The 8,381-nt window shown below is 47.0% G+C and overlaps 1 long non-coding RNA gene across 1 annotated transcript; it reads right to left on the bottom strand.

Moving 5' to 3' along the window:
- Nucleotides 1-5,372: 5,372 nt before the first annotated feature.
- On the bottom strand, nt 5,373-6,203 carry LOC115665187 (uncharacterized). Its single transcript, XR_004003728.2, has 2 exons — nt 5,600-6,203; nt 5,373-5,498 (listed from the first exon to the last, which is right to left on the bottom strand). It is a non-coding gene; the product is annotated as an uncharacterized LOC115665187 (long non-coding RNA).
- Between the last annotated feature and the right edge of the window lie 2,178 nt (nt 6,204-8,381).

Raw genomic sequence — 8,381 nt, 5'->3', positions numbered from 1 at the left:
CTCTGAAAGTACCTCCCATTGAAGGCCTCGATAACGACACCCCAGCTTAGAAATATGCCCTCTGAAATATCCCACTTTGGGGGCCCTCTTACCAATCATTTACATTTCCTTAAAGTTGATATATAGCCAGGGTCACTTTCTCCTCGCCAGTGCACCCGAATACCTCCAAAGCAATGTAGCCTCAGGGTCACCTTTACCATCGAACTTCAGAGGTTTCAATTTCAAATATTTTCCAACCAGCTGACGCATCTATCTGACTGCATTAACTTGCCCTTGACCTTGATTCCCAACATTTCCATTAACGGCGACAATAATGGCCTCAGCATCAGTGGCATTAGTAGCAACAGTAGCATTTCGCTCCTTAGTTTGTCTTCCCATTAAAATTCCAACTCCCTCGAGTGCCCTCAAAATCTCATCCCATCTGGAATCCTCTGCAACTCTAGCTTGCGGACCTACATGACCTCGACCTCGACCTCGACCTCAACTGCTTAAACTCACAATGTCACACCACTCACTTACCTGCTATAATTCCCCTCGGGAATTAAAGACCTAGGCCAACTATATCAGTCTAAAGCCCTAGGCAGTGAATCACAACAATAATTCACTTAGCAGGCAGCCAATCATCCATGACACCAAATCACAACCACAATTCACAAAGCAGGCAGCAAATCACCAACATCACTCAATCACAACCAACAGGTTTCACGCACTTACCTCAAGTCCCGACGCACCTGCATTTCACATGTCATTGCATATAATCACTCAGCAATCACAATCACACGGTCTGGGGTACGCATGGCACACAAGACTCCTTAACTGACTACCCCAAAGTCATCGCTCCTTATCACTCCAGGCTTCGACCAACTTGGATCGAGCTGACCTTGCTCTGATACCAAATCAACAGGGATGTCACGCCCCGAACCCCAACGGGCTCGCGACACCCCTCGATGGTCAATCATTGAACGCGACGTCCCAGGACGCGTCGCCAACCCAAACGAAACACCCAACGATAAAGGCAAGCGGAAGCGAAATTAAAACAACCCAGACAATAAAATATGACAAAGGGATAGCACAAAACAATAATTCCAAATACACAACATCAAAAGGGAATAGTGGTGGGGTATCCTACTTCGCTATACAAAAGAGGGGCACACAAAATATGGGATAACTTGACCCGTCCTCCATCCCCGAGATACCCTGGTGTCGTCTCCAATCAATCACGGTCGCAGATCTGAAAATGGTTATATAATAACCGTGAGAACGAGTCTCAATAAGCAACCCCCTATACCCCACATAGGCCAATGCGTACCCAGACAAGTCGTACATGCAATCTACCCGATTACATATATATAATTCACATAAATGGACTTACCTCGCCATCCAACCACATGCCCACACTGCACATTAGTCAAATCATAATAATGCAATAATAGTCAATGACACATCAAAATCATTTGAGCGCCATACACACGTACGTTCATCCAATTCAACCCAAACACATTTCACATGCGCATCCATCCAACTTTCACACGACCCGGGTCAACACCCCACAGGTCAGCCCTCCGATCAATCCGGGCTCTGTCCCGGGTCAACACCCCACAGGACCTTTCTTACTTTCACACGACCCGGGTCAACACCCCACAGGTCAGCCCTCCGATCAATCCGGGCTCTGTCCCGGGTCAACACCCCACAGGACCTTTCTTACTTTCACACGACCCGGGTCAACACCCCACAGGTCAGCCCTCCGATCAATCCGGGCTCTGTCCCGGGTCAACACCCCACAGGACCTTTCTTACTTTCACACGACCCGGGTCAACACCCCACAGGTCCTTTCTCACAACCCGGGTCAACACCCCTCAGGTTGGCAGCCCTCCGATCGATCCGGGCTTTTCTCATGCACATGCACCATAATACAAAATTCACCATGCTCTTAGTCATATAAATCAATTTCAATCACCACCCTTTCACTAATGTCAATCTCGCACGCCACATCAGTCAACTCAATTCATGCTCCCCACATCGGTCCACTGACCCGACATTCATGTCGGCACATTCAATTAATCCAATTCACCCACAAGCGCCACGACAATTCAGTCAGGCATATTTATCTCAGTCAATCACTAAATTAGCCGCACAATTTTCGCCACAATAATTCACCAATTAAGCACAATCAGTCTAATTAGCCCACGCCTAATTAAAGTCCTAAGCCGGTACTAAACACATCCTAAACAAGTCTAAAAATACCCAAAGTACTAGGTAGGGTTTAGGAAGTTACTTACTTGGTTTTGGGCCGGAGAAAATCGGCTCGGGCCTAAAATGGCCCGGGTGAACAATCTTAGAACTAGGCGCGGGCATGGGTCAACGGGCGCGGTGGCCGGCCAACGCGGGCACAATGGCCGGACGGCGCGCTGGCGCGCGGGCGCGGTGGCGAACGGCATGCCGGGCGCACGGCAAGTTGAACGGCGAGGTGCCCGGCCTGAACGGGCAAGGCGCCGGGCCACGGCCGGCGACGCGCCTGGTTGGACGGGCGACGCGCCCGGTCGGACGGGCACGGCGCCGGCAAGCTCGGCCACGGCCCGGACGCTCGACCGGCGAGCTCGAGCACGGCCAGGCACGCTCGGGGCCGGCGAGCTGGCCGGGTGGGCTGGCCGGCAAGCTGGGCTGGCCAGACGACGGCCGGACGGCGACGGAGGCGAGCTACGGCGGGGCGCAGCCTGGTCGGGCGGGCCGGGCGAGCTTCGGGCAAGCCGGCCGGCGAGCCGCTAGCTGGCCGGCGAGCCGGCTAGCCGGGCCGGACGAGTGACCGGCTGGCCGGGCCGGGCTGGGCCGCGGCCGGGCCGGCGAGGCGACACGACGGCGGCAACGGAGACCGTAGGGGAGAGGAAGAAAGCAGGGGCAGTGGTGGCGAGAGGGGGCGAGCTGGGGGCCGAGGGGGGGTCGAACCGGCGGCGGCGACAACGACACTCAGGCGTCGGGGCGGAGCTGGGGAGCCGGCTGGACGACTGGACGGCGGCTGGGACTCGCCGAACGCGGCGGCAAGCGGCGGCGAGCCGAGCTCGCGCGCTCGGGAGGGGAGGAAGGCGGCGTCGGGCGGAGCCGCTGGGCGACGCGGCGGCTCGGACGACGGCGGCGACGGCGGACCGGTGGGGCGGCGTCGGGCGGAGGCGAAGGGCGGTCGAGCAGCGGGCTGCGGAGGCGGGGAGGAGCTGCGGAGGTGGACGGGAGTCGGGGGAGAGAGGGGAGCGACCAGGCGACGGGGGCGACCGACGGGGCTGCTTGGCGGTTAGCGGCGGCGGCGCGGCTCGGTCGGGCGACGCGGCGCGAGGCGGTCGGCGAGGTGCGGTCGGGCGGAGGAAGAAGCGAAGCGAGAAGCAAGGGTCGGGCGAAAGAGACGAAGAAGAAGAGGAAGGGAAGAGGGAGAAAAGAAAAAAAAAAAGAAAAGAAAAGAGGAGACGAGAAGGAGGAGACGTGAGCGGAAAAGAAGGGAGAGGGGACGTGCGCATGCATGGGCGGACATGCGCAGGCGCGGCAGAAGGAGGAGAGAGAGAGAGAGAGAGAGAGAGAGAGAGAGAGAGAGAGAAAGCAATGATCGCGATCCAACGGTCACGATTCGAACCCGAAAACTATCCCACGGTCCACAAAAATCCTAATTATAATTTAGGAAAAAGGGCCAAAAGAAAATAACCCAAAACACACTACGAGGGAGGTCTACTAGTCCAAATTCGCACCCGGTCAAAAATCCACTTTCTCACTATTCCTGACAATCTCAACGCTGGCTATGATAATATTGACACCGTCCAATTTATTTCGTCCCGGAACTTCCAAGAAATTCGACACCAAAGTTTGGGCTCTAAATAACGGCCAAATTCGATCGAGTGCGATTCTAGCGAAATCTCAAGATTTAAAAATAATAACCGGGAGTGATCAGTTCCCGGGCGAGATTTTTACTATAAGCGCACTGACGAAATACCCGTTTTATAAATCCCAAAAATGGGCCAAAATTCGGAATGTCACAGGGATATTGAGGAAACCCATCCTTTCGAAATTTAGCCCATTCGATGTTATCCTGCAATTTCAAAAATAGTGATATACGTCAGCAACATAATCGAAACATACATCCACAATAAGAACAAAATGACCCAAGTAAACTGATACCTTGATGTGATCATCCCATACACTTGGATCCTCCACAATAACCGTTTTGTTAACATTATCCCATCCAAATCCAGATTGTGAAAGAAGCTTCTTATAACTCCCATACTGTCTCCTCAATTTGTTTGTCCCGTTCTTCAACTGAACTACAGTAAACTGGAGTGTTGTTTGTTTATTGAACTCGGTAACTATGTTATTCCACCCTACTTTGTTGTAGGTAGTAGTGGTGCGATTTCCTCTTTGTACCTCTTCTACCATTAAGCTTACAAGCAAATTGATTAAAGGCTCAGTCCACTTTGCCACAAGTGCCTCTTTTTGAGATGCCATTTACCCTTAACTGGTTGAACATCAAATGAGCCATATCATATGGTGTACCAATTCAAATGCAGAAGATTTGATGTAAAGAGCCATATCATCTACAATTTGAACCGTTCGATGTACATGTGCTTTAATGTTGAGTGTTCTGATAGATAATTAGTGCTAACTTTATTGTTTGAGAAATTCAGAAGAACTCAGCAGAAGTGCAAATGATGTAGGAGTATACTGATATATTCAGGCAAAACTTCGTAAATGGAAAACGAAAAGGAAAGTAAAAAGCTAGGCTTTATTTACTAAGAAGACCTGAGCAGCTAGAGTGTGGAGAAAAGTCCAGGTGGCCCTCTCGAGTTCTCCTTTACTTATAGGTGCAGCAGCTTGTACTTGAAAAAAAATATTTAGTTAGAGTTTCATGGGAGCATTTGTTGGAAAAGCTAAAAGGACAAGTCACAACAATGAGAAATATCAGTCCTAGTGTAATTTCCCATATACCATTTTTCATTTCTTCCCTAAGCCTTCACTGGCAAAAAAAAGTTTCATTTTCTCAATTGGAACTAACAATTAGCAAAATTTTGAAAGAAGTGAATTGAAACTTCAGGATAGGGCTAAGGAAGACTCATATGAAGCAGTTCTAAGATGAAAAACATGCGATCCGAAAGCAGGGTACAAACATGATTATGCTTCTCTTGATTTAAGAAACCAAAGAAGTTATACTTATCATTCTATTTGAATCTGATTTCCCACTTTGCCAACAAGATTGTAATTTGTACTAGTAAATACAAACCGGAAGTAAAAACCATGCATTAACCGAACCGGAAAACAGGGCATCAGAAAGATGCAAATGTCACGGACACAGAACGTAACCACACGATACTATCAACTTCATGTCTCATAACAGCTGCTGCTGCACATTGATTCTTCTTTTTTCAATTTCTTATTAGCTCTCTGAAAAAAGCCTGTCACCATATCTCTCTCTCACAAGCTTCTTTTAGAAACCAAACCACAGGTAAATCCGACGAGTAACAGAACACCTAGCAGACAGATTAAGGGCGAAAAATCACTTTCCATCCACTTCTGTAGAAGAAAATTAAGGTTTAAAAAAAAAGAGATGCGTCCAGGTCAATTCCCATACCTTACATTAAAAAAAAACTACCACCCGTCAAGCTACAGTACGGTTCTCAACTTGACTGCAGCATGACCAGGTATTTGCCACCTAACCTACAACACACATAGTTTAACAAAAACCATAAGACAAATTAATTCAATCCAAGCCCATGAGAATGCATAGTAACTACTCAATAAACCTGACTGTGACACCACTCAGCTCAAGTTACACCATCTGATCATATCCTCACGTTTTTAATCGAAATATTTGGTCAACTAGCACAAAGCTTCCAGTACGATGATCAAAAACCAACTTTTAACATAAATCTTAAAAAGTGTAGGCGCAAGAACATAGCTCAGGTTTAAACCATACTTTAAGTAATCTAGTATTCTGTATTCACCCATCAAACTCGGTATAACAGAACCCACAAACAACCGACCAATTCATATTTGTCAACACTTTCATTTTTTGAATGATAAAAAGATTTCATCAAGAAAGTACCAAGGTAAAGCTCCTATGTAAAATGGCTTCAGGTAGAAGCCACCCATATACAAAATTATGAACAAAAGACTAATTCTAACATTTCCCACAAACTATATGTATGAACTTGAACTTTCCTGCACATTTTTGCTGAGACGGAAGAGAACCGAAGCCAACCTCCCCGATCATGGCGGCCCTGGCTTCCTCTCGGCCAAAGCGAGTGAGCAAGACGGCGGTGGCCTCGCCCAGGTCTGGAGATCGACCTCGCCATCACCCAAATTTGGGCGATGGCGAGGTCGACCGGCGGCCATGGCGAGGCCGAAGCTAACCCCCCCGATCACTGTGACTTCCAAATCCAGAAAAGAGAGAGATGAGAGAAGATCCAGCGTAGGATCGGAGCTTACGTGGAGCAGGAAGGAGCGAGCGAGCGAGCGGCCCTGGCTTCCTCTCGATGGCAACAGAGAGAGAGTAGAGAGAGAGACGGGCTTCCAGATCAGAGAGATGAGAGGAGACAAGATGGATGTGTTTTTTGAAGAGAACAGGTTCCTCAGAAATGATTTTGACTTTTGTTCAAGAAATGAAAAACCTACTTTTTTTTTGTTCTGATTTTTGGTCCAGAATCGGTTCTGGAACAAAAAGTTATTCCAGAAATAGAAAAATGAAATTGCGTTACCAAACGGGTTTCCGATCCAAAACTATTTCTGGGAATAGAAAACTAGTTCTGGACAAAACCAGAATGGTTACCATGCGCTACCCTAGTTTCCCCATTTAGCCTAATTATGCAAAAAGATTTGTCATTAGTCACCATAGATTGCGAATCAATTTTAATGCCTCCATTTCAATCATATGTTCTTTTGAGGTGAAAAGGAGGTAAAGTACACTTGCATGCCTCGAAAGTAATGCAAATGTCATTTTAAGTCCATTCAAACCTTAAAAAAGCATATAGTTGAGATTATGGACAAATTCAATGTGTGATTTAAATGCCCATTCTGTCATACTCCATTTAGACCATAAAGTCATAAACTATGGTTTGCAACTTCAAACACATTGAAATGAACGTTTGAATCACATGAGAAATCCGCCATGAACCTACACATTTCATCTAAAAATGAAAGAATGATCAAATGGAGTATGACGCCTTAATCATGCATTCTAAAATGAAAGAGCATTTAGATCAAGCATTGAATGTCATTTAGGCATTTTTTAAAAATGTGCCAACTAGCATTGCATAATTGTAAAGGAATGGAATGGAACGATACTTGCTTACCATGATATTTTTGTTTGGTTTTAGGTATACCAACCACAAAGACAAACGAATGCAACCAGTGAGGTTTTGACGCCTAAAGAGGGTTGGATATACTAAAGGCTCAAGGTCATCACCTTAATGGACAAGGGATTTCATTCCAATAGACAATCGGCCTAAAGTTATGGAATATTATTCCACCTCGGTGATCGGCATTGTATTTAAACGATCCCATGAGCAATCGGCCCATAGTTCCGCCTAAACACATACCTCCTAAGGGTAATCCTAAATGTAGCCGGGGTTGGGCCACGGGTGGTGTGTGCTAATGGTGTAGTGCTAAAGCAATTTAAAGACATGCATAGCAATTAATGACCAAACAACACTTCTAAAATTCATTCAAAACACATTCAATCCCAACACCATCCTGCAAAACAAGGGTTAGCAAAGACAACACCCCTTATAACACCCGCCTGCAAAACCATTTAACACTATCATTAGCGGGACGTACCTGGGATCCTTGCAAGCACAAAACACAAGCATATCGTTCTATCTAGGCCTAAGTCCACTTAGAAAAGTTAGGAATTCCCCAGCGGAGTCGCCAAGCCTGTCGCGCCGCGCTTTTGGGGTTTTTTCGGGATTTGCACGCTAAGGAGGTATTTCCGTGTAAGGGTCTCTCCCAGACCATACCTCACGTGACAGTGGAAGGTAATTTCTTATTTTGTCTAGGTTTTTTATTTTGGAGTCGCCACTAGTCATTATTGGTAAGTAGACTAGAAACCTAATCGAGGTACGGGAGAAATACCACGATCTACGAACCAGAGATTCTGAGTACGGGGACTTGGTTACGTTATTGATCTCGAATCGAGATCCCTAATGCCCTTTCAGTACCTAAGAACGATATGTTGTCTAACGTGTCATGCGAATTTCCGAGGCTTACCCACTAATCCTATCAGTTCTAATCGCAGGAAAGACCAAACAAGTATTAAATGCACAATCAAAGTCAATCAAGTCAATCAATCCTAAGTGGTCTCTAAAACGAAAATCAATCAAAACACCCAAACCCTAATGAAGCTCTAAAAGCTTGTT

This window comes from Syzygium oleosum, unplaced genomic scaffold (assembly GCF_021117445.2).
Source record: "Syzygium oleosum isolate NSW1041296 unplaced genomic scaffold, Sole_v2.1 Sole_v2.01, whole genome shotgun sequence".
NCBI lineage: Eukaryota > Viridiplantae > Streptophyta > Magnoliopsida > Myrtales > Myrtaceae > Syzygium > Syzygium oleosum.
This window is presented reverse-complemented; position numbering and strand designations above follow the sequence as displayed.